The following is a 26228-nucleotide window of genomic DNA, read 5'->3' as shown; positions in this document are numbered from 1 at the left end:
TGTCTCTGGCCTCTGCAGGCACCCCTCCATACCCCACCTCCCCGCCAGCATGTGCACATCTCCACACATAGACATAATTAAAAATAAATATTAACTAGCAGATCAATTATAAAAAACCAAAGGAGCGTGCCCCCATCCCCCCTTCCCCCCCCCAAGCCTAGACTTGTATTATTTCACAGAGTACTTTACTGGCAAAGAGAAGGCCCGCTTGAAAGCTAGAGAAACTCACGGATGGAATACCTCAAAGTGCTTCAGCTGATGGAGAGTCCTTCTGGCTTAAAGACGGTGGGGACACCAGCATCTGGGATCCCTGAGCCACAAGCCAGCCATTCAGGTAGCAGGTAGCAGTTGGAAGGAATTTTCTTATGGGTCTTTTTTTTTTTTTTTTTTTAAAGAAAATATTTTAGTACTCAAAATGCAAGCACAGGGGCCTGGAGAGATGGCTTCATGTGTAAGGGTGCTTTTTGTGCAAGCTTGAGGACCCGAGTTTGGGCCCCAGCACCCATCTTAAGAAGTCTGGTGTGCTGGGCAGAGATGGTGCACACCGTTAGTCCCAGTGCTTGGGAGGCAGAGGCAGGTGGATCGCTGAGTTCAAGGACAACCTGCTTTATAGACAGAGTTCCAGGACAACTAAGACTACACAAAGAAACCCTGTGTCAACACACATATGCACACGAATATGCACACACATACACACACCCACAAGAGGATAGTGTGACCATGTAGCAGTCCCCCCAAAGCTGTGGAGAACAGAGACAGGGCTTCCCTGAGACCTGCCAGCTGCCAGCCTAGTCCAGGCCTAGTAAAATTCTCTGCTCAAAGGAATTGGGTGGAGAGTGGTGTAGGGGGATACCCAACTTCCTTCTCTGATTTACCAATGCACATAAACTTGTGCATGTACATACATGGGTGTATACACTTTCTCTCTCTCTCTCTCTCTCCCTCTCTCTCTCTCTCTCTGTCTCTGTCTCTGTCTCTCTCTCTCTCTCTCTCTCTCTCTCTCTCTCATACATACTCATGCACGAATGGACACACACACACACACACACTTCAGACACTCTGGGGTGCTGTGACTATTCTGTTAGTTGGTGTCTGCATGCTTTCCAGGAGGGTGGGTGAGAAGCTAATGGACTTTGTTCCTTGGAAGGTGTGCGATTTCATCCCAGGCAAAGTTACCTTAGCTCTTCATTCTCCACAAGGTTCTGTCAAGTTTAAAATGTCTACGCAACCCACGATGTTTTCATTTATAACAGGCTGGAGAAAGAATCTGCTAATTTTTTTCCCTTCTAGGTAGACTTCAAAAATTGTCCTGACCTCTTCCCACCCTTTATCTTCCCTGGACCACGCCTGGTAGTTGGAAATTGATTAGTGACAAGCCATCTGCATAGACATGGAACACACTCTCTCCTGCAAAAGGACCTCTCCTTTGAAAAGCCCTTTGTGTGTTTTAAACAGCATTTTAAAGTTGAGTTCTGTTGAGGAAGCTAGAGATAGTCAGGGCTGCAAAACTTACATACCTGTGTTCAAGTATTTAGAAATTTAGATGCTTTGCAGAGATCTGTGTCTTTTATTTTTAATTGAGATTTGAAAAGGAGTGTATTCATTTTATAAACAGAACCTGATTCCTGGTGCTTTCCAGTAATCCCATTAACCTTCTACTTAGAATATGCTTATGCTAGCTATGAGAAAACTCAACTATTGTTATGTAATGAACGAATAGAGTCTATTGACCTGCCTTTGAGAATTTAGTTGTTTACAAAGACAGACAACCCATCTGGTAAATTTTCTGCTTGTTTTATTTATAAGGAAATAGTTGTGCTGTGTGAGTTTTGTGGGAATCCCTTGTCTTTGCTTCTCAGAGATCCAGGGTATAAGTGTGTATGCTGCTGTTCTGACATGCAGGCCTTTCGTGTCACCTGGGAACTCAGATGTTAAAAGATAAGTGGTGGGGAGAGGGAGAGGAGAGAGGTAAGAGAATGGCTGTAGTTTTTACGTGTATCTCAGAAGAAAGACTGGAAGCTGGGGCGGGGGTGGGGAGGGGGTAAGGGTGGCTTGTAGGACTGGCATGCTTTTAACATTCTTGAAATTACTTCACTGTGTCTGTCCTTCCCTTGGCAGAAGGGCTGTGATCTCTCCTGCAGAGCTGAGTCAATTTGCTCTGTTTGCTTGCTTGCTTGTTTGTTTGTTTACAGAAACTGCAAGAAGTTGAGTCTGTGTCCCTTCCTCTGTTTCACTTTAATCAAAATAAGTCTGAGACCGAAGTGCGTTTCTCTTCACCATCCTGATGATTTAAAAAAAAAAAAAAAAAAAAAAAAAAACCAAAAAAACAAAACTCCAGATTTGGGGTCTGAGCTGTTCGATGACATCCTTGCAAAAGCATCTCAAATAGTCATCTTTTTGGTTCAGTTCAAAATTTAAAGATTTATGGGTAGGATACATGTGGGGTGACCTCACAGGAAACTGTCCCCAGACGCCTTGGCTGCCCTGATAGCCCTGCAAAGGCCTGGCAAAACTGTAAGAGGCTGGACCTGAGGGGAAAATGCCTTTCTCCCAGTTTCCTGATCTTTGTGTCTGGGAATGGGGCTGTTTCCCCTCCTGTCCTGCAATCTTATTCCAGCCCAAGGCTGAGAGGACAGGGGAGAGTGAGGAGTCCAGCGTCCTCCTTTGTACAGAGCTGCTTCCACGGGGAAGGTGGAGTGAGGCTGAGGTCCAAGAGTTTCCATTTCTGCGGCTTCCCCTACCCTGTCCTCTCTTGCACTTCCTATGAGTCACCATGGAGATGTCATCTCTTCCCAACCAGCACCTCACTGTGGCTTCTTAGTGTCTTCCTTCTTACCCAGAGTGGATTAAGTAACCCAGCTTCTGTGACTTGAGCTTCCAAACTAAGGATGATCCGACTTACTGTACCACCGCAGGGAGAGGAACTGTGAAACCCTGGTCTTGCGGCTTAGGGTGTTTGGGTGTGACCCTTACCACTCCATGCAGAGAGCCCTTCCAGGTCATCGGGAACATTCTCCCGGCCTGCATGTGGAGCTGGTGTCAGCTGTAACGGACACAAACTCAGCAATAAGAGGAACGCAGGCCTGAAATGTTGTTCCCATGTCTCAAGAAAGCATCAGCTTTGAAGTTGTTCTATGTTCCTGGTTTATAACGTCAGAAATTTCTCCTTTTGAAAATAATCAGTATTGGAATTCTATTTTACATTTTCCTAGACAGGGTCTTATTCTATGTTCAGAGTATCCCTGCCTCAGAGCCCTCTGGTACTGGGATTATAGACGTGAACTCCACTCCTGGCTAGAACACACTTGAAAAGAAAACATACATATATATATATATATATATATATATATATATATATATATATATATATATATATAATACTTTAAGAAATGGAAATGTGTTACATTAAAAATGTGGCCTCTTTATTTGTATCCAGCACTGATAATATGCAGACAGTAAAGTAATTGCTTTGTTTACATATACATTGACTATTTGTGTTTGCCACTGTTTGAGTGGGACAGTCATAGGTTACAGAAGTGATTGAATATATGACTCGATAGTGTGGCTCAGCTCTCTCATGTGTGTCAGAATACAAACAACAGTGATCCTTAGTAAAAATATAAGACCTTGTTATTTTTATAACTCATAGATTAACACTGATGAGTTTTGGCCTGAAGATAAATCCAGATATGCTTGACCAAACCCTCTATATGTATTACCATTAAGTAGACCTCACCGGGCGTGGGGGGACTCACCTTTAATTCCAGGACTTTCGAGGCAATGGCAGGCAGATCTCAGTGAGTTCCAGACTAGCCTGGTCTATATAGTGAATTCTAGGACAGCCCGGACTACATAGAGAGACCCTATCTCAAAATCCAAACCAATCCAAACCAAACCAAACAAACAAAATAAAATTAGAACTCAACCTGAAGAATATACATCGAGTCCTACCTAACAGCTTATTTTTATTAAATTTTTCACCACGCACTTCATTTTATGTTTCTATACATGCACAGGGTTGCATGTGCTGTGGTACACACACAGAGGTCGGCTCTCTCCTTCCAACATGGGGTTCTTAGGGATTGATCCCAGGCCATCATTCTTGGCAACAGCGCCCTTTACCCACTGGGCCATCTCAACAGCCTCCTATTTTTATTTGAAGCAGCATTTGATGCAGAGTAGCCCAGCACAGTCCTCCTTGCTTGTTCCTATGTAGAGTGGTGAGGCTGAAGTTGGGGTCGGTGAGTTTCCAGTCCAGGGCTCTACACTGAGCACGCTGTAGATGGTTTGCTCTCGGTCATTCATTCTAGATCCCGGGTATCAGGACATGCTTAGTGTGGGGGTCTTCACACGCCTCCTTCCACCGAGGCACTTTTAATACAGCGTGTCCCTTTGCCTTTGCTCATGGCTCTATTGTGTGCACCCCTGTTTCCTTGCTGCATGTTCTCCTTACCTGCTGGAAGAAGGGACTTAGGAATGAGTGCTCATGCAGAACAGGGAAGCCGAACACACTTGCTCGGCTTTACAACCGGGGAACTCTGCATTTTCCTTAACACTAATATTTGCTCAGGGAAAATAGTGACCTTGTCTAAATAATACATTTTGATCATAACAACTTGATGCTCACAGTTGTTTCTAATTTTTAAAACATCATTTACTGTTTTATCATGGTTCTCTCTTAAAAGGGAGAATGCAGAAAGGTTTAATTCCTATATTGTCATAGTAACAGCATAGTTGTCAGGATGAGGAAGAAATGTTTTGTACTTGAGATAAAGTTGTAGGGGGTTCACACCTCCGCTCTGTCCCCTGCAATGCCCTTCATAGGTAATTGGCTAGGCTTTCCATTTCAAATTTTCTGTGGCAGGCTGCTCTTATTTCCACCACTGATCACCATGGCAACAGGTACTCTCTTCTATTTTTGGAGCATGAAAATAGTGCCGTCTTTTCTCTAATAATAAGTGATGGCTCCAGAAAACCAGAGCTGTGAAGACTTGTTTTTCTTTGCTTCTTTAAAAATCTGAAATACTGTAATGTTTGTGACTTTGGAAATCTTTCATTATTCACTAACAGGGATAGTGGTATTCCGAGGCTTGTTCACTTAGCTACACACCTGTGTGCAGATAGAAAAATCAATGAAGTTAAGTAGCTGAACAGGTTGTTGGAGCTTACAGTTGTGAGGACTGGAATCTAGCTAGCCCAGGTGGCCTGTCCCCACATTAACCCATGCCACTGTCACTGTGGGTCCCTGTTAGAACAGCATCTGCCTCTGAGAATCCCTGACCCTTCAAACAGTGCTTATAAGATACGTGCCTCAGGGCACATAGACTCGGAGAGCAGAAGATCATCGTGCTGGTATGGAAAATTCACCTAGCCAGATGCCCCACCACAACCTTCCAGATGAGGTAAGTTCAGTATTCCTAGTGCAGACTGCACACAGCTGAGCAGAGGTGAGGATGAGGAAGACAGTCTTCCTGTGACTGGCTGTCTGCCTGCAGCAGCACCCCCACACTTTCCAGAGGGAAGCTCTCCTTTCATGGTCTACCCATTTTCAGGCCTTTTGCTGGCAGACTGGACAATTTAGTTTATCTGTAAGAGCTTGCTTAGTGTAACATCCGAGAGGGAGGAGCTGGTGAGAAAGATTTAAAACTTTGCCCCTGTTAGATTAATCCTTGCTTCTTTAGTGTAAGGAGAAGCTGTTGAGGATTTTATATCATTCACCTCAGATTATCTCAAGGTACCTAAGCCACCTGGCCTTAGAAGGAAATGACACCTTAGAGCAAAGCCAGCTCTCTTTGCCTTCAAGGTTGAGGGATTAAGGCTAGGTAATTTGTTCAAGGTTATGGAGTGGGGATCTGAGGGTGATAGGAACCTCTGTCAAAGAGACAGGGAGGGAGGGAGGGAGGGAGGGAGGGAGGGAGGGAGGGAGGGAGGGAGGGAGGGAGAGAGAGGGGGGTGGGGGAGGCAGGCAGGGCAGGCAGGTGGGTAGGAGAGGCACATACACAGAGACCTTGTCTTTAGTTTGGCTAATATCACTGCTTATTTAACATTTGTTCTATCAGGATGAGGTCTTAGTTTGTTTTCATTAATCTTTACCATCCTCATCTTTGTCTCCATTACGTCAGCAAGAGAGCCTAGTTTCTCATAAGTTAGGTAAGCCATCCAAACCAAGGATCAAGCTTGGAAATTGGGTTATTGTTTTTATTTTTAATGAGGGTATAAATAATGGGTTTCATTATGGCATCAAACTTTTGAAGTCCTGTGTAGTCCCTGTGCAGTCCGTTCTACTGGAAAAGTGAGGTGTGCTCAGCTGCGCCAACTCCCAGACGGCGCACTGAGGCAGGGTGGAGTCTCTGGAGGATGCAGAGCAGATGCGTGCCCTATGAGGGGAGGTGCTGTGTGGGTTAGTAGCTGCTCTGTCTTGAAATGAAGCCACAGTGGCCCAGGGGACATGGATGTCACCAGACCTTTAGGTTCTTCCCTCTTACTTTTCTTGTTCATACTTTGAGGGACTAAAAAAACCCAGCTCTAAGTTTACACGGAGGAGCCGGGCGTGGTGGCGCATGCCTTTAATCCCAGCACTCCGGAGGCAGAGGCAGGCGGATTTCTGAGTTCGAGGCCAGCCTGGTCTACAAAGTGAGTTCCAGAACAGCCAGGGCTACACAGAGAAACCTTGTCTCCAAAAAAACAAAACAAAACAAAACAAAACAAAAAAACAAAACAAACAAACAAAAAAAAAAAAACAAAAAAAGAAGAAGTTTACATGGAGGATGAGGTGGGGTAGTGGAAAGCTAGCCCTGTTAACCCAAATCAAAATGAGCGAGCTCTTAGTTTAGGTTGAATTTCTGGACCATAAGCCTGGCTTCATGTTAAGAGAAAGGTAACAAGAACATTTGGGGGAATTAGAACTGTTTATAGATGTTTATCTAATCTAGCACCAAAGAAGCAGAGACCAACATAAACATGGGACATTGCCAGTTTGGGGGTTACCTTGAGCCCATAGATTTAATGAGTTTAAAATATTGCTCTGCCTCAACTCAGAGTGGGTAACCTAATTCTTCCACCATGGTGAATGGTTCCTGTGACTACCATGTTGCTAAGAGACCTGTTATACTATCAGGTTGCCTTGGGGAAATAATGGTTTCTTTAGACTCCTTAGCTGAGCGCTTGTTAATCAGAGCTATGAAGAGCCTCACAGAAGTTTTTCCCAGGCCAGAAATAAATTTTTATCAGGAAAGAAACCAACTTTAGTTTGTGAAAACTGACATAAAGCAAAGTCCAAGTTGTTTTAACTCAAATTCTGATTCATAGTGATAGAAAAGAGAGTTGTGTTATATGATACAAAACCATTCTTGCTAGAAATAAGTTCCAGCGACTTGTGTGCTAAGTAGTGAGTTCCCTGCCCCCGCAGCCCGTCTTTGTTAATGGTTCTTGGGAGCACGGCTGGGGTGCACAGAGGAATGCTTAGATGGAGGAGGTGAGGAAGAAACTCCAAAATTGTTTTTCTCCTTGGTATTAGTCTGTATGAGGTGATCCATCACTCGATAGGGAAACAAATGCCGTCAAATGCTGTAGTGTTTTCATTTTATATTTATGCCAGACTTGATTTTAGAGCAAGAATCTGCCATGAAGGGGCCCGCCTTGTCCTAGATCAGCGAGTGGCAGGAGGTTTCCAAGGAAGGCACCTGCTGTCCTTGTAGGTTTCTGGGGCCTTGTCACCACATTGAAGGGGCTGAGATTGCTGCAGACACCTTCTAATGGCAACCTAGATCTCTCCAGGTTTCTTCTCGGTGCCCACACACGTACTGAACTGGCTGTGTTCATTGAATTATATGTTGAGAAGCTGTTCGTAAAAAAAGAATTCCCCCGTGTGTTTCTTTTGTTGGGAATGTGCAGAGTGCAGAGGTCAGAGGGCAGCTAGCTGGAGTCAGTTCTTCCTTCCACTGTGGAGGTCCTGGGGGTCCGACGCAGGGTGTCAGTCAGGCCTGGGGGTCCGACGCAGGGTGTTAGTCAGGCTTGAAAGCACCTTGCCCGCTGAGCCACCTCTCTATTTATTTTCAGTTCCTCATATTGCATTTCCGTTTGTCTGTCCCCAAGTCATTGTTGCGCTTTCAGAGCTGGGCGGATGGGTGGTGAACTGTGAGGGGGCCTCTCTGCAACATCCATTTTCTGGTGTGTGAACTTGGAGTGGCACCTGGATGGCTTCATGGTTGCTGTTCCAATGTTAGTTCTTTGTAAAGTAGTTTAGGCTCATCTTGTCTTTTTTTGTGTAGTCCTATCCCAGGGTTAGCCACTTCTCTAAGCAGTCCTGCTTTAGACTCTTTAGTAGAGAGTAGAAATTGGGAGCCAATATCTGCTCTACAGTATACTGGATACTTATTTGGACCTCTCTAAGAGTGGGTAGAGTTGAACACTTTTTAAAAATCAACTGTTGAGTGTGTGTGTGTGTGTATGTATCTGTATCTACATGTGTATGAGTCTGTTTATATTGTATAGAGTTTAGTTTTTAATATTTTTCACTTCCTTTTCCTCTCTGAAACTGTCCCATATACATCTTCCTGCTCTCCTTCAAACTCATGACTTCTCTTTTCATCTATTATTACTGTATGTACATAATATACATCCATAAATACTTACACATTCCCAAATAAAGTCGGTTGAATCCATATAATGTTATTTGTATGCATGTTGTCATGACTGATCATTTTGGTGCCAGATAACCAGTTGAATGTGAATGTCCTTATATGTTCACAGATACATATATTCATAAAGACTCACAATTTAGACAGCTGAGTTGGCACAGTATTGTAATCCCAGCACTTGAATGTATGCTCACAGGTACATATATGCATAAAAGCTCACATTTTAGACAGGTGGCTTAGCACAGTCCTGTAATCCCAGCACTTGTCAGGTAGAGGCAGGAGGATTAGCAGTTTCAGGTCATCCTTGGCTCCATAGCAAGTTCAAGGCCAACTTGAGCTTCGTGGGATTGTGCCTGAAGCACACACACACACACACACACACACACACACACATCTCACACTTGCTGCTCCATCTCATCTCACTGTGTAAACTGGAATCTTCATTGCATGATACGTTTAACTCTAGCATAATAGAGAATCTATTCTAATCCTTTTCCTACTTTAAATTCCCTGTCATATTTATGAAAGGGTGACATGTGGCCCCTTGTGCCTGCGACCACCCTCTTAGTGCATCCTCTGCCTCTCCCCTTGCTTCTTATGTCCACGTCTCCTCTGCACAGGGCTCTTTCTCCCATGTAGATTAGCACTATTGAGAGCTCCTGCCATGGATGCTGTGCTCCTGTGTCTAGCTGTTCTACACTTCCCACTCCATTAGCATCCTCTGATCATTAGCATCCTCTGATGCCCACATCACCATGTCTGCTTATTCCACCCCACCCCAAATTACCCATGCTAGGTTTCTCCAGGTGGGGGAAGGACCAGGAAGAAGGGGAAGAAAGAGAAGAGTTGTTTTGTGTTTTTAACTGGCAAAGTGTGTGTAGGGGGACTGGGGTGGGGGGCGGTGGCTGTGCCAAATTATGTCATCACACACTGGCCCCATTGTGGGAAACATTGCCTTCATTTCAGATATAGGAATCAGAGTGCTGATGACTGACTGCCATGGTACCCGTTCCCTCTGCCTGTGGCTTAGTTCGGAAAGTAAAACTAAGAGTGGCCAGGTGCTTGGTGGGTCAGGCACCTGCCACCAACCCAGATGATGAGTTTGATTCTTGGAATCCAGGGTAGAAAAAGAGAACAGATTCCTGAAAGTTGTCTTCTGATGTTCCTGTGCCTTCCGTGGCACCTGCAACCCTACCCCCGCCCCAATAATAATAATTTAAAAATAGAACAGTAAAGCTGTAGAAGTGGCTGCTGCGAGGGGGACAGCTGACACGCTCTCTCCTTAAGCAGACTCTGAGTTTTATCATTGTGGCGGGTGTTCCCAGCATACTCTCTACACTGTGCACACGTGGGCACACAGTCAGAGTGGGGACAGTACGTGTTAGCTAAGCCCAGCTGCTTAGGAGGTCTATATGAAAGAACTTCACACATTTTACAGTTTTGCTCATGTCCCTGAGTGTCTGTTTACTCTGGCCTTGTTGTTAAGAGCCCCTTGATTCTGCCAGTCCCATATAGCTGCCACAGGGAAGAGCTGTTGGTACCCTCTATTGGAAACCTGACCCTTGGCCTGTGCCCTGGCGAAGCATCTCTCTAGGAAGGCTCTATGGGAAAGCACAGGATGGAGCGTTCCTGTCCCATCTTGGCTGTTCTCCATGCCCCTGGGGTGCTGTGTGTCCATGCATCCATCCATGCATCCATGCATCCACCCATTCTCCCTTCCCTTCCCCTTCTCTTCTTTCCTTCTTCCTTTCTGCCTTCCTGTCTTCCTTCATTCCTTCTCTCTTTCTGTCCCTTCTTCTCTCCCTCCCTCCCTAACTACCTCTGGAGACCAGAGGTCAACCTTCAGTCCCCATCAGATTTCACATTTCAATTACTTTTTTTTCCCTCTAACTTGGGTATCTTAATGGCCTGTGGCCCACTAATTCAGCTAGGCAGACTGGCCCATGAGCTTCAGTGATTCTTCTACCTCTGTCCTCTGATCTCTGGGATTATAAGCATAAAGTTATCACAAGTGACTTTATCATAGTTTCTGGGAGTTAAATTCAGAGCCCCTTGGTTGCAAGGCAAGGACATTACTGACTGAACCATCTCCCCAGAACCCTTTCCTTTCTCTGAAAAGAACACCTACTAACTCCCTCACTTCTCTGTAATAGGAATAATGACAGCTTATAAGGTGTGCAGTGGGGTGGACCCTATGCTTAACTCCTGGCAGCGCTGTCACCAGCTCTCTTGTGAGTGGCCTTATGAGAAGGAGCCGTAGTCCTTGAGTGACTGTCTACCTCCCCAGGGTTCCCCTGCCATGCTCCTTCCTTCCCTGTGATTGGGCAACATCAACCTCTAGCGGGGTCCTGAACCTCATTCTATACCATTCTTTGCACAAAGTTCTGATGAAATGAACTATCTCTTCCTCCAAGGTCTCTCACCCTCCTGTCTAGACAGTGCTATTGGCTGGCAGATGTTTAACAGATGTTGATGTCTTCTTTGTGTCTGTGGTAAGGGTATCTGATTTAGCCATCAAATTCATAAAATGCCCAGATGAGGTTGACTTTCGGATATATAAGAAATACTGACTTTTGAGTGTATTTCCTATGCAGTGTCTTGAACATCCCAGTGTGAATTTGTTGTACTATTTTGAAGGCTTGATACTAACTGGGTGGGACCTATCTTTTGTCTGGTAGATCTTTTCTGTGTTCTTGGCTAGAAGTTACATTTAGAATTTCATATACATGCATGCATATATATACACTCATGTATATATGATTGTATATATGATATACATCTTATGTGTCTCATATATATATATGTATGATTAGTTTTAAACATTGACTGTTGGAGATGGAGAGATGGTTCAGTGGGCAAAAGTACTTAACTGCAACCCCAAGGGTCAGGGTTGACACCAAAGCTGCATCTTGGAGCTGCTACAAGAGATGGGGAGATGGGAGGCAGAGACAAGAATCCCCAGGACGTAACACATCAGGTAGTGTGCTATACTAGGCAGAAAACCAGCAGGGGTCCCACTTCAGGTGATCTGCAGGTGAAGTCAGATACCCAAGGCTGTCTGCTGTCTTCCACATGTGCACTTCCATGTCTGCCTCCACAAGCATGGATGTTCAACCCTGCACACATACACAGGAAGGAAAATAAGTTCACATTAAAAACAAATAAATAGAACTTTGGCTGTCCACACCAGTGATTCCCTTGGACTTTTCTGTGGCAGCTGTACCCAGTCAGACTGCCTGTCATGCAGACAGAATTGATCCTCTCTCTTCCTCTTTACTGGTGCTTTAGTTGACCAGGTATAAGTCTGAGTGGAACAGTCTCGTCATAAAGCCTCTAACCTTCATCCATCAACAGCAGGCTTCTTTAACTTTTTCCCCGGTAGAGACTGCTCTGTATGAGGATGCCTGTGTGCTGGTAGGAGGGAAAGCACGTTTTACAGAGCAGCCAGCTTTGCTGTCTCCCTTCTTGGTCTGTGTTTCTTCTGGCATATTCTACAAGAGAACCAGAGTGTCCAGATGATACAGTAGAGCTCTCTCCCCACTCCTAGTAAGCTCTTCATCAGCCTTGCCTCAGCCCAATCAACTCGCACTGGCCTAGAAAGGCAAGTATTACTATTCTGAGCATTAGAAGGTAGGCATTCTGCAAGTTGTGCCATTTATTGGGTATTTTCCCAAAGGATGAAGGGTTTTTCTTATTGAAGGATTGTCTTACTAAGCGCTTGTTGTTGGGTGAGTGGATTCCTGGCTGGGCCGTTCTGTTCTAACTCTCTCATTTCATCCTCCCCAGGTCTCTGGCCTCTGACCCTTACAGACATTAATTGAAAATGTGTTCTTCATTTGTCTCGAGAAGAACCAGGGATTATTATTTAACCCTTCTGTAGTGCCTAAGCACAGGGATTGCCAAACTCATTTTGGGAAGGGCAGGAAAATACCTTGTTTTGTAGACATACAGTCTCTGAAGCATATTCTATTTTTCCTTTATAGCTCTTTTAAAACATGGAAGCTATTTGCTTGTGAACTGTACAAAACCAGGCCACTGAACGGCACTAGTTTCCCCACGTTAGAACATTCTCTTTAAAATACATTTGTGGAGAGTTGTCTAGGTTCCGACATTTGCCCTTTCTACACTGTACTGATGGGGAATCAGCATTTATGAGTAGGGAGAATATACTGAAGACTGTGGGCACTTGTATCCTGTAAGATGCATCCTTCCTTTCTGCTCTCCTCTGACATTACCCATATTTTCAAAATTGAAACCTTTTAAACTCTTGTTCCTTTGCTTGTTTTCAGTGCTGATACCTGGACCCAGAGACAGAGAGTGCTCAGCGAACACTCGCCCGCTGAGCTAGGTTCCTAGTTTGTCCAAAGTTTAGTTCTTGCATTTATGCTAATAAAAATGTCATTGTGACAGCCTTCTGTCACTGTGTACATGGGTCGTGGTAGCAAGTTACGTCCAGAAAGGGAAGCAAGCCGAGGCAAGCGTGCCCGTTCCATGTTCGTTTACTTATGTCATGGAGAATCTGATAAAAAAATTGACTTAAGAGGAGTCTTACCCAGTGCTGATGTTTTTCAAAACTGACTGTTTTAATGAAACCCTGTAAGCATTTTCTTCTGAAGTCCTACAGGGAGAGAGGAATTACATCCTTAGAATTACGCCCTTAGTAACCTGACCGGATGTGGATGGCTTCTTTTGCTCATGTTCCCCTCTGATTTCCTTATGGGATATCTGTTGATGTTCTTCAAATGCAACACCACCAGCGCCCCTGCTCTTAAAAGCAACTGACGAGGGCAGGGCAGGCCTTGAGACGCTGCGAGTGGGCTCTCTTCTTCTCTAGCTGCCATCCTAGCTGCCATCCCAGGCGACGGGCACAGAGCTCCCCAGTCATTCCTCGTCTGTTAGGATACGGATGGATATCGGGATGTCTCCCATCACCTCCTTGTCCTTTTAGGTCTTTAGAAATGAGTCTTTGGCTCTAGTGCAGTTGTGAATAGATGTGCATGGTTTCTAGGAAAGCATTGGGACCCATTGAATTGTGCCTTTGGGAACAAAGGCACTTTGTTTAAAAAGATTGTCCCAAGCTGGAGCTGGAGCTGAAAAGGGGCCCACGTCGTCTCCCGCTTTCTCCTGCGAAGTCTTCGGGAAGCTGATGTTTGCTGAGTGCGCGGCTGTACTCGCTGTCCAAACAGCTCTCTGTTTGCCAACCGGGAACATATTGCTGCCTCTGTGAGGCACTCCATCATGCCTTGAATGGATCCTCTTGTGTTCAGCTTTTCTGACTCAAAGAGGGAGAGAGAAATATTTCTTTCAGGCCTCGACATTCACTGTAGCATCCAGGGTCTCATCAGGCCCTTAGAAGCCAAACATGCCACAGAAAGCACTTCTTAAAGGGAGCGAGAAAGGAGTAGAGAGAAGGGAAGAAAGGAAGAGACAGCTCCATTGAAAAGCCTTTCTTCTAGCCCCCTGTAACCAGCTTTTGTAAATAAACAGGCTCTTTTGGCAAATAGAATTGTGAGAATACTCCCCATTTCTCTGAAGCAGAAATAAAACTTCCTGCAAGGAACTTCCAAGGGATGGTAGGGTTTTTTTCTGCTCACAATTTTCAAGCACACCCTAAGGTACAGTGGTACCCCACGGCAGCATGGAATACACTCATGATGTCCTGCTGAGAAGGTGACAGTTTTCATCACACCTGAGTTTCTCAAGCTGTGGAGGTTAGCTGACGTGAGGGAGTTCCTGTTGCTCTGTAAACTTGCCGTTACATTTTGGAGTTCTAAACTTACATTATACAAAACAGAGAAGATAAAATTTCTGCTGTTACAGTCTGTACTGAAGTCTGTAGTAACTGTATCTTCTGGTAAAGTCTAGTATTTGCTTATATAAACTGAGATCTTGATTTCTGGGAAAATGTAGCCTCCCCTGATGGTTAGCGATCGTTCTGTGCTTTATAGTTTGGGAAATCTTTGTTGAGTGTGGAGGGAGCCACTGTCCCTTTTATAGACTATGTCTGGAAGCATGCAACAAGATGCTGGCTTACTTTGATCTGAATAGGCTACTAAGTACTTGCTATATGCCAGGCAAGCCTTGCTTGGTACTGTGGAGAAGACACAGAGGGCTTTCTGTGGTTGGCTGCCAGATACAAATGGTTTTACGAGTGGAAGGGGAGATTCTCATTCAGCAATAAAACATACTGTCTGGTCTTCATCAGTGAGTCCTCACTGTTGATGAGCGCAGCTGCTATAAACGAGTTCCTGGCTTACTCAGTAGCTGCAGTGTTTACTGCTTTGCTGGTCTGTGTCTTACTCCTTATGTAGTACTACCTGTGCCTGGAAATGGGCAGTTCCAAAGCCTTAACGGCTTGCATCTGGACTGCACTAGTTAGACTAGGAGAGTAAAGGTCAGCTCTGCCTCTGGTGCCATGATGACGGCAACCAGCTTGCTGGTCCAGCAAGCTGAGCATCTATGAGGCCCTCTTGTGAGCGTTTGATGCATACCCACTCTTTTCTCTTAACCAGTACCAATCTTGTGAGATTGATACTGCAGGTGGGATAGTCCTCATCCGAAATGCCCGGAACCAGAAGTGGTTTTGGGATATCTGAGGGTTAAATGTCTGTATACACTGGCACACACATTTTTAAGTTTGGAACATTTTAGATTTCAGAACACTTTGGATTAAGTATGCTTAACCTATATCAATTTCTTCATTTTAGGGGGAGACTGAGGCAAAGAGATAGGTTTAGTAACATGCCCAGGACCACATAACTTATAACTGGTGGAGTTTGAGGTTATAATTCATAGGGGTGTGGTCTTGTCACCTCTGCTGCAGCTATGCAGTGGGGGGCTGGCCAGTGGAAAAGACTGACATTACTCTTCCCAGGACCTTGTTCATCTTCTCTTAATTTTTGGAGTGTGTATTACATCAGCAGTATGTAGAAGTGTATATTGATACCGAAAATCCAACATTTATGAAGGTTAAGATAATTTTAAATACTGTATTTAGTAGGTGAAACAATCTGTTTCTATTATGGAATAAATTTAGTGCTTTATTCATTTCTTGTCTTTTTGTTATAAACTGATTGAATTGTGTTGTGATCTGATAAGTAAAGCTGGCCATTTTGCTCAGAACTAATTGGGAATTTGATTTTGAACCACAAATATATTAATAATTATAAAGTATCTGAGTAAATAAGGATATATATATTCATATATACACATATATGAATAGTAAATTCAATGTATAAATCATACACATAGAATGAGAATAGAATATATGTATAAGGCCTTGTCTTTGTTCGTGTGTGTGTGTGTGTGTGTGTGTGTGTAAGAGAGAGAGAGGAGAGAGAGAGAAAGGAGAGAGAGAGCGCACATTTTCTAATTGTTTTTACTACTGTGTGGCCATATGACTATTGGATAGTGTGATTAGCTCTTTTCAACACTTTGGTGCTAGTCAGGCCTATTGAAGGCTCCTGGGGGAAACTCATTTCCTAGAATTATTTGTACCTAATCTATCCAGAGGTATCAGCCTCTTTTGCCGAGTAGTTGTGGTAAGAGAAGCAGTTGTGTGTATTTTCAGGATTATGAAAAAGCTATTCAGGGATTCAGCTTTCAATTTCAAGAGTAATGAGACTGCCAGCTTGTTTAGGAACACAGTGCCTGGCTTTCATAAATTCTAGATGTTCCAAGGAAAGTTAAAAAAAAAAAGCCCTTAGTTTCAGAACACTGTATATTAAAGTTAACTGAAGTGAAACCCATGACAGGATATGGCAACACTGAGTCCAAAGTATCTGAGCTTCAAGTTCAGTAAGGAAAGGTGTAGGGTATCCTTGTTTAATCGCTTCTGGTTGCCTTGAAATTTGTAATAGAAAATGAACATAGTTTCTAATGTGGTATACCTAGTGCTGAACCTGAAGACAGCTCCTCACTGGTTTGTTAATGGGGCTTAGATATCTGTCTCTGTCTGTCTGTCTGTCTGTCTCAATATCTGCCTATCTATCTATCTATCTATCTATCTATCTATCTATCTATCTATCTAATGTGTATGAATGTTTTGTGTCTGTCTATCTGTCTGTGCTCCATATACATGTTTGGTACCTGTGGAAGTTAGAAGAGGTTGTGGGATCTCATGGTTATGAGCCATCATGGGAGTACTGGAATCTGAATCCAGGTCCTCTTCAAGAGCAGCAAATGCCCTTAACTGCTGAACCATCTCTCTAGCACCTATTATTGAGGATTTTGTGACTGTCTACAGAACCTTTGGATGCTCCACCAGTCTGTAATGGCCCCATGGATTATAGGATAGGGATTTTGTCCTTCCCAGTCTCTCCCCACCCCCCCAAAAAATAGGCACTGTATTTCAAGAATTCTAAATGACATACTTCTAGTCCTAGTCTGGCATCTTTCAAATTGGTGTGTGTGAGCACACACTATAATTAATTATACAGCTAGGCAGCATCTGTTCTTTTAATTTTAAGTGGGATTTTTTTTTCCTTATTGATATACTGGAAGATGGCAAATAGACTGGGCTGTAGGTCAAGTACCACCTGCAGGTTAAGTCAATGGACCACATGGGCAAAGATGACTTCCTATGTTTGGATGATGAGTTCTTTCTTTCTTTCTTTCTTTCTTTCTTTCTTTCTTTCTTTCTTTCTTTCTTTCTTTCTTTCTTTCTTCCTTCCTTCCTTCCTTCCTTCCTTAATGATTTTTTCCTCTGTGTGTGTGTGTAGCTTCTGTGTAATTCATGTTATGGGGAAGGAGGAGAGTCCAGATTGTCTGTTTTATAATCCTAGGATGTTACCTTAGTAGGAGCCATAGTGAATGTAACTTTTAGTCCTCAGCAGAGATTAGGGTTATGAGAACTGGCCTACATGTAGCTCTGAAATACTACTCCAGCCTGGACTGGCCTCCATTTTGATTTCCAGGGCAATTTGACAATTGATAGAGAGACAGACCAAGGCAAAATATATGGAGATGGGTCTTCAAGATGACTGAGTCTCATTTCCAGGTTCCATATAGTAGATGGAGAGGAAGAACTTGAACTCTACAATTTGTCCTCTGGCCACCACAAGAGTGCAGTATTATTTCAGATGAGCATGTATAAACCACAGCCTAAGATGGACAACTGGTCAACCTCACTACTTGCCCAGATTGAGCATACTAAGTCTAGTGTAGACAATTAGCCAGTCCTGACCTATGGAGATAGATGGGCTGTGGTAGGAGCAGATGCATAGAGATGAACACCATTCATGCATATGTGCATACACACATAATATGCTTAAGCCTTTTGTCTTCTGTTGGCCCACAGGAGGTGTTTGTTTGTTTGTTTGTTTGTTTTGTTTTGTTTTGTTTTGCTGTGGATCTTCTTAGTAAACACAGATGACTTCTGCTTTGTTTTCTTTTTAGTGAGTTAATTCCTCTAGGAACCTTATTAATTGAGAAATGTCAGGCAATAGGATTTTGCCATGAGCAGTCCTCATAAAGAACTTGCAGAGTGAGACAACACAAGTAAGCAACTTGTCATAAATGAGAGGTCTCATAAAAGCATTTCTATGTTTTTCTAAGAAAAACCTTTTGAAACCATTTCATAAACAATACTGGCACTTCAAAAAACAGTCAAGACAGAAAAAATGTAAGAGTGCCTCTGAATTATTTGTTATATACATACTTTCCATGTCATAAGCTCCTGTCACATTTTTTCTTGTCCTCAGACAAGTTGTAAATAAAATTGAACAAGTAATTGATTTAATTCAGTACAATGAATGATTAAATTTTTAAGTAGTATATGTGTGTGTGCATGTGCGTACTTTTTAGTATGTGTTTTTAGTATGTATGTGTGTTGAACTTTTTAGCCAAATGCAAAAAATGGCTTGCATATTATATGAATGTAATTATATCATAATAATAACGAGTATGATCGTGAAAAGATTGAACTAAGATATTAAGGAAGAAAATATTCCTTTTTATGTCCAGAGGGAAAGAATTTTTAGCCAGGAAATTTTTGCTGCTGTTTTGGGTGAAGCCCACAGGTAGAATCATAAGATCATCTTTACATTCTTGGAAGGTTGAGATTTTGCTGACATACTTCAAAAAGTAATATTGAAATTTAAAAAATAACATCTCATCTAATGCCTTATTATCCTGCCATTGGGCTAGAATTATGGTAATGGAACTATTTTGAAAATATATAGTAAATTCTTGGAACATAGCTATAGTATTTTAAGGATTGGAAGTGGTATTATTGTATTACTTATTAATAAGCAAACATAGGTGTGTCAGTAATCAGTATAGTTAATTTGAACACTGAAGACCTAAGGTCTACTTTGGGAGGGAGGAAGAAATAGTACAAAGCACAGTCTCCTTTGGACTGGAGTCGGACGATCCTGTTGGCAGGCTCTAACTCTAAAGTGAACCGAGCCATCAGCTGCAATGTTTCATGAGTCCAGAACTAGAAACAGCAGTATTTTGTTCTCAGTGGTCAGTTGATCATTGTGTGGCAATGATGCTAGTGGGTTTGTTTCTGTTCCAACTGAAGTATGAGATACCAGGGCGATAATGATTTCCCATATATTGAACATACAGGGATTGACAGCATGTGATATTTTTAGAACCCAGTTTCAAAAGTGGTTCAGACTATCAGAAATGCCCATGGGAATGCCTGCAATTCCAGCCACATCATAGGAGGGAAGAAAGATATCCTAAGGAGTTTGTTGCTTGCTGCTGGTAGGATCCAACTGTCCAGGTTCATGAAGGTTTGCTTTATGTAATTGAAGTTTCCTGTAGTTTGTATGCCTGTTAGAAAGAGTTTCAGATTGCTGCTTGTTAAAAAGAAGCACTCTTTCAAATTTGGGTCATTAAACAAAGGAATTCACTGCATTTTGAGAGAATGAACTTGACATTACCTGAAATATTCTGAACATGGACTAGAGTCCGTTCAACAGTTCCCACCTTTAAACTCGAATTGTCTGCATGGCCATGTTTCCCAAGAGAATCCTGATGCTGTGTTCTTGGCCATCAACAACAACATAAATATTTACAATCTTATTAACTGATCCAGGACATGCAAGGCCAAGTAAAGTCCCTGCCACACAAACATGAAAGACGTCCATATCCCCAGAATATAGTAGTAGTCAAGTGTGGTGACAAAGGCTGTAGGTTGACTGCAGGTGGAGCTCATTAGCTAGCTGGGCTAGCCAGTTGAAGACCATCAGGTTCAATGATACCCTTTGTCAGAAAACTAGGCAGAAAGCTATCAAGAAAGACACTTGGAATTGATTTACTGGCCCCTGCACGCACGCACATGCTTGTATACAGAATATTTATACATGAATGTATTTATACAGTTCTACAGACACACATATGCTCATACACGCACAAATAGCTTTCTGAAATATTTCATCACCTGTCTGTTTTGTACTAAGACACATAGGATTATGTATTAAGCTATCAGAAGGCACTAGTAATGATAGAAAGAAATGCAGTAATTGCACAAACCATGACTTAGTATAGTGCTTATTAATTCTATATTACATAAAGGCTTGTGTTCATTGTGTTGCTATGGAAGTACAGTCATTGATTTATTAAGAGGAAGGTGGAGAGCTATTTTTAGACAAATTATACTCATTTCTGTTAGTTGAAGTATATTCAATTAAATACCCATTACCAGGATAAAATTTATGGCACTCTGCTAATATCTTATTTTTCTCTCCATTTAAAAATGTTATATTATTTAAAATATTTAAAATAATATACTGAAATTAATACTCAGCTTATTGAGCTTAAAGTAACTACAAGTAAACTGTACTTGAAGGATCTTTGAATGTGCTTATTTTTTCCTAGGATGTATGCAGTTTGTTGCTCTTTGGTGTGTACATTGTTATGTGTGTGATGTGCTACTGTGAGTGGCTATGTATGCTAAGAGGTATGTGTGGAAGCCTGAGGACAACTTTCAGGTGACAGCCCTCACCTTCTCACCTTGTTTGGAGACTAGGCCTTTTTGTCATCACCTCAGCCAGGTTGTCTGCCTTCAAAGCTCTGGAGACTCTCCTGTCTCTGCTTTGCATTTTTCTTAAGAGCTCCGGGGTGCTGTCTCCTGCTTTTCTGTGGGCTCCAGGCAATTCAAACTCCTGTCATAAGGCAAGTCCTTTACCCAGCAGGCTGTCTCCCTACCCAGAGCTTACTGCTTCGTCCCTCCTCATTGCCTATCCTACTGAATCGGTACAGGAATATCTACATCAAAACTAGTGGATCACTTGTTCATGGTGGGGTGGAGCGGTAGATGGGTAATTTATGAAAAAAGAAGCAGACCCAGAAGTCTGGAAGTCAGCATTTCCTAAAGGCCTCAAATCCTGATACAGCAGGCACCCAAGCATGATGGCAAGAAGGAATTTAGTGAAGGTCCAGCAACAGCCCTTTTCTAGAATCTGTAATTGTAGACTTAAGTGAGATCGGTGGTGCTGATACTGCAGGTAAGAGACTCCACACCAGGCCATTGGAGCCGACTTTTGAAAGCGAAGCTTTAGCTGATTGTGAAGAATCGCACACTTCTGAGGTTCTAGGGCACAGTATGTGGGATGAGAAAGTACCTTTAGTACAGCCACAGAACACCTCAAATATCCTGTTACTGAGAAGATGGCTGGTCAGCTTGGCTCAGCTCTCTAGGCCTTTCCAGCCTTTCTACTCTTCCCAAATTTTCTGGAAGTATGTACCTGACTTCAAGCTCTGAGAGATGGTTGAGGCTAGGCTACTTGAGTCTAGCCTTCCTCCAAGCATTGTTACTTCCCCAGTCCTCAGAAGGAAAGCTCTGGCTGTGGAAGCATGGCCTGACTGTAGAAACTCTCAACAGAGATGGGGATTATATACAACTCATCACCTCTAGGCCATTATTACCAAGTCATGGCCACTGGGCAGCTCAGAGAAGTTTTGTTAGTAAGTGAAACACCTTTGTAAAACTTAAGTTCACTTTAGAAAATCACAGGGCCTTGAAGGACACCTTCCACTAGTGATAATGGGTGCTTGCTTGCAAGCAAGGGGCCTTCTCAATAGGAGACAGAGGATGCAACGTGATTCTGTTTCATGGAACATTTGATTTCTCATCTTTACTCCAGCCCTTTCCATAACAACTCTGGATTTTTATTTTTTATTTATTTATTTTTTCATTCTTTAGTAGTTCTAGTCTATAGATCATGGGCCTGTCTACCTTTGAATTTGAACCAAGCTAGTAAACTGTAGGATGTTATCAATACAATGTCTTTAGGATGTTGTCAGAGCACTCTATTGGTACAAGTTTAGGTGTAAAGGGGACTGCAGACATAACCTTGGGAGCAGTTATAGGGGAACCTGCCTCTGTGGTTTGTTTCGTAACCTCATGAGAGTAGCGTTGCCAGGGAACGCTATCTTGGTAAAACTATGTGTTATAATAATTTGCTTTCAGCTTTCTGATGGGTGATGGCTTTAGAGTCATTTGATTTGTCACAGATGTATAATGTGAAACAGCTCACGAGGAATGCAATACTGTGTTGCTATCTGGTTAATCATTTCAGTGCTATTTTCAAACTTTCCAACTAGATCATGGCCACGGACAAAATAGCACAATTCACACACACCCTTAAGGCTTCCGAGAGCCCCAGCTCTGCCTCACGTCTCTGCTCATCTGGGGAAGAAGAGGGGTTTGTGAGGAATCACGCGGGATGGGCCGAGGTGTCTGGCAAGGAAGAACAGACATGGTTTTATGCTTGTATCCATCCTTTATCCGTTATCCTCCTCTTTCCCTTCCTTGCTCCCTCCCTAGTCTCCTCTCCGTTCCTCTCTTCTTCTTTCCCTCTCTCTTTTGATACACGGTTTCATATAAACTTACTGGCCTGGGACTTACTATGTAGTCAAGGATAATCTTGAACTCCTAAGCTTCTTGTCTACCTCGAGTTCTGAATTTAAAGGCATGGCTACCATGCCTTGCTTATGCAGTACTAGGGTAAAACATGGCTGTTTGCATGCTAGGCAAGTAGGCCACAAGCCCCTGAGAGTGGAGAAGGCTGCTGAAAGTAAATAGCTTGAAAAGCCCCAAACACCCAGAGCCATGGTGAACTCTGCTGTCAGGATGGTTTATCATAGCTCTCCTGAGTTGCCCTACAATGAACAATCTGTCGTTTTGATTCTTTGCTACACATATTATAAACTTGAATAGTATTCTTTAACAATATTACTTGCGTTTCATCTCAAGATGTGATTCAGATGTAATTGAAGTACCTTTATTCAGTAAGGACAATGTTGGGAAGTTTTTACAGTGTATAAAATCACTTAAGGTTTCACTAGGGATTCTGGGCACCAGTTTCTTCCCACCTTTCCCAGAAACCTCCCTTGCTACTGACTGATCAGTGAATGGTCCTCTACACTGCATGAGGGATTGGGAGTATTGATCTACCTGATAGCCCAGTAGGGAGTAGACAAAGCACCTTGGGAAGGGCTGGCTTTAAAAATGGGGCTTGGGAGATAGCCACCATGGTGACCAGATCTCTAGAACTCAAACAGATGAAGCACGGACATGGCAACCCACTGGTAATTCCAGCATTTGGACAGTGGAGCTAAAGAATTCCCCTGGCAAGGCAGACTAGCTGAATCAGCCACCAAGTGAGAGACCATAGTCAGTATGTAAGATGGAGAGTGGTTAGCAAGTACAACTAATGACGGGCTCTGGTCTCATGTGCATGTGCCCACATAGCCATATGCATCACATGCACGCGTCCCCCATGTAAAGCAGATGGACAGACGGACACTCCATGCCCTTTCGATGCTTTTGTCTCGGGTATGGTTATCACTCACAAGGGATTGTAGATGGAAAGAATCCGTCAGGACCCATTTCTCAGTAGTACTGAGTTGCCTTTGTGTCATTCTTTAGAGGGTTGAAGCTTACAGGGTCCTGGCTCATGTGTACACCCATGGACATGGCCATCCCCAGTCTAATGAGGAAGCCCAACCCAAGAAGTTCAAGTTGAGTAATTGTTGTCAAGACAACCACAGTTGACAGGGTGGTACCAGATGTTTTTATGTCGTGCAGGTAAATCTTGTTCCTAACTTGGATTCAGACAGCATGAAGGGCAGAGCGCCAAGAGCTTGGAAACCAACTTGAGCTTCAGGTTGGAAGTGAGCATGAACTCGGTGTCTCTCATGATTCCGCACCTTTTTACGTGGGTCTCCTGCCTCACTCTTTAGTCATTTCTATGGCCTAGACGCACCAAGAGCCTGTGCTGCTTGTGACATCCAGACTGTAAGCCTGAGTGCGTGCTTAGACACTGTCACAAACTTCAAGGCAAAAGCAGGGTCCCAGCCTGACCGCTTGCACAGCCCCTTACACCCCTGCTCATTTGTAATCCCCCTCTCTCCATACTTAGGAACAGGAGCACTCCTTCTCTGTAATGTCGCCGGACCCTTACCTTCCAGCACAGCCTGACTGTGTGTAACAAGGAAGTGTTGAGTTCAACAAAGCAGCAACAAGAGTTGTAAAACTAGAGTTTAAGATTCAATTACTGGCCCCTGCCTGGGGCCTGCTCTCTTTGATGGTCATAAAGCTTTGTATCCATAGTTCTGAATTTAAATCCATTTTTTTTCAAACTGGTGTTAGCACAGTGTACATGCAGTAAATGACTCACCAATCCCTTTACCGTTCACTGCCAGTGTGAAGGTTTAAAATTTCCTCAAGTATCATAAGAGTAATTGCTACATATAGCCACAAAACCACTTGCCTCTAAAAAGAAAACTGCTGAGCCCTATGTGGTAGTTGGTTGTCTTTATGGATCAGTTGTGAAACCCTGGTGCCTTTTTATTTCTTTCCACATCTTGCATAATGAATGTTTATTGAATTGAAATCAATAAAATATTAACCAACATATTATAGCACTATGTACTCACAAAGTAACTACGTAGGTTGTTCTAAAACACTGAAGTCTAAGGCCACTTGATAATAAGATTATTTAGGTAGCTGTCTTAAATTTATTTAAACTAAAGGAAGTTGAAATTTCAGCTTTAATCCCTGGTGTTTTGTTGCCTTTCAACTTGTTTTGCAAACTCAGTTCTTAGAGGAGTGTTTTGAAAGAGTTAGATTTTAAGCTGATAGGGTGGACAGATCCCCAGCCTTGTCTTTGACATGAGAAGATGGCCGTGGCCTGGCCTTGATGCCCTGGGCATCAGTGCAGGAGTGTCCATCTGCCCAGCCCAGCTTTGGTTCTTGGCAGCAGTTTGCTTCAGGGGTGTGCCTCCGCTACTATTATGGTCATTTGCCTTTAAGGGCAATTGTCGGGCCAGCTAGAAATTCTGGTACTAAAGCCAGTGTCTAGTACAGAAGACCTGCTTCCAGAAAGTGAGGACTGGTCCTTTGACATCCATCTGCCCCAGCCCACTGAGAAAGTGAGGTACACGCAACTATTGGGTTCCTAGAAACTAGAGAAAGAAAACAGAAATTGTGTGTGTGTGTGTGTGTGTGTGTGTGTGTGTGTATGTGTGTGTAGAGAGTGGGGAGGAGGATTAGGGCTATGGGGGTAGATAGTAAATAGAAGGAAAACATTTTCTGCTCCTTTTCCATTTCTTATTGTCTAAATTGTTATTTACATATTTGTCATTAAAAATAGGCTATAATTTTGCAGTGAAAAGATAGGACTTTTGGGAGAAAAACCTGTGAAGGGCAAAACAAGCTCCCTGCTCTCTTGGCCTCTCTCCCAGGGATTCTGCAGCAATCTGGCTGTGCAATTCTCCTACCTCTCTTCAGTGCAGTGTTAAAGTTGCTGAGTCACCAGTTTCTGGTGGCACTGTTGAAGATGCTGGATCTGTGCCCCATCATCCCTTCCTTAGAGCAACCCTTGAAATTAGCAGGTGCTCCTCTCTTCAGGTAACTGTAGTAGCCCAGGCCGGATCCGAACCCAGGTTTCTGTAAGGATAGGGCTGTATTCTTCAAGTCAACTTTGAATCTTGGGAAGAAATTACAGGTTGGAGAAAGCGGTTTGCCTTCCTCGTTTTGCTGGAACCGAAGCGATATGCTGAGTGCCTAGCATCTGACGTGACTCTGTAAAAGTTCCGTCTCCTTCTGTCTCCCATCCTCATGCTCCCAGAATAACACTCTGACTCCAAATACCTTTACAAATACCTAGGCCGTATAGCTGCTGGGCCACACTCCACTATGGTTTGATTAGGGTCCCCTCCTGATTGTTTTCAGGGCTGCTCATAACTCTCTTGATCTGAGAAATGTCCATTCAATTCGGTTGGTATTCTGTCTGGACTCTACCCCCACAGTTACCTGGCAAGGGTCAGGCAGGCCTGGCACTATAAAAGTGGCTGCTTGCCCCCCTCCTCTCTCTCTTACTCCTCCCTTGCCTCTTGCCCCTTGCTTCCCCTCTTGCCCTGTTCCCTTACCCGCCCCCCAACATGGTCATGACCAGCCTCTATTTCTCTGCTCTCTCCTCTCTGCCTTTCTCTGCCTCTGCTACTCTCTTAACTCCCCTCCCCATGCCCTAAATAAGCTCTATTCTATACTATACTGGTGTGTGTGTCTGGTCCCTCAGGGGGAAGGGATGCCTTGGCATGGGCCCACTGAGGCACCCCCTTCCCCCACAC

General features: G+C 43.4%; 1 protein-coding gene and 1 non-coding gene across 11 annotated transcripts in view; both read left to right on the top strand.

The window, feature by feature from the left end:
- Positions 1-26228, top strand: part of Fndc3b (fibronectin type III domain containing 3B) — a 295173-nt gene that overhangs the window by 123797 nt on the left and 145148 nt on the right. Inside the window, exon 1 of one of the 10 annotated variants that reach the window (XM_006535546.3) lies at positions 25385-25390. The exons of the other annotated variants lie outside the window; for them this stretch is intronic. The gene's annotated coding sequence lies outside the window, so the exon portion shown is untranslated. Of the gene's footprint in view, positions 1-25384; positions 25391-26228 lie in introns of those variants that run through there. 10 annotated transcript variants of the gene reach the window in all.
- Mir3092 (microRNA 3092) lies at positions 2516-2611 on the top strand. The gene has a single exon (NR_037275.1). It is a non-coding gene; the product is annotated as a microRNA 3092 (primary transcript).

Source organism: Mus musculus, chromosome 3 (genome assembly GCF_000001635.26).
Source record: "Mus musculus strain C57BL/6J chromosome 3, GRCm38.p6 C57BL/6J".
NCBI lineage: Eukaryota > Metazoa > Chordata > Mammalia > Rodentia > Muridae > Mus > Mus musculus.
Note: the sequence above shows the minus strand (reverse complement) of the source record. Positions and strands in the feature narration are given on the sequence as shown.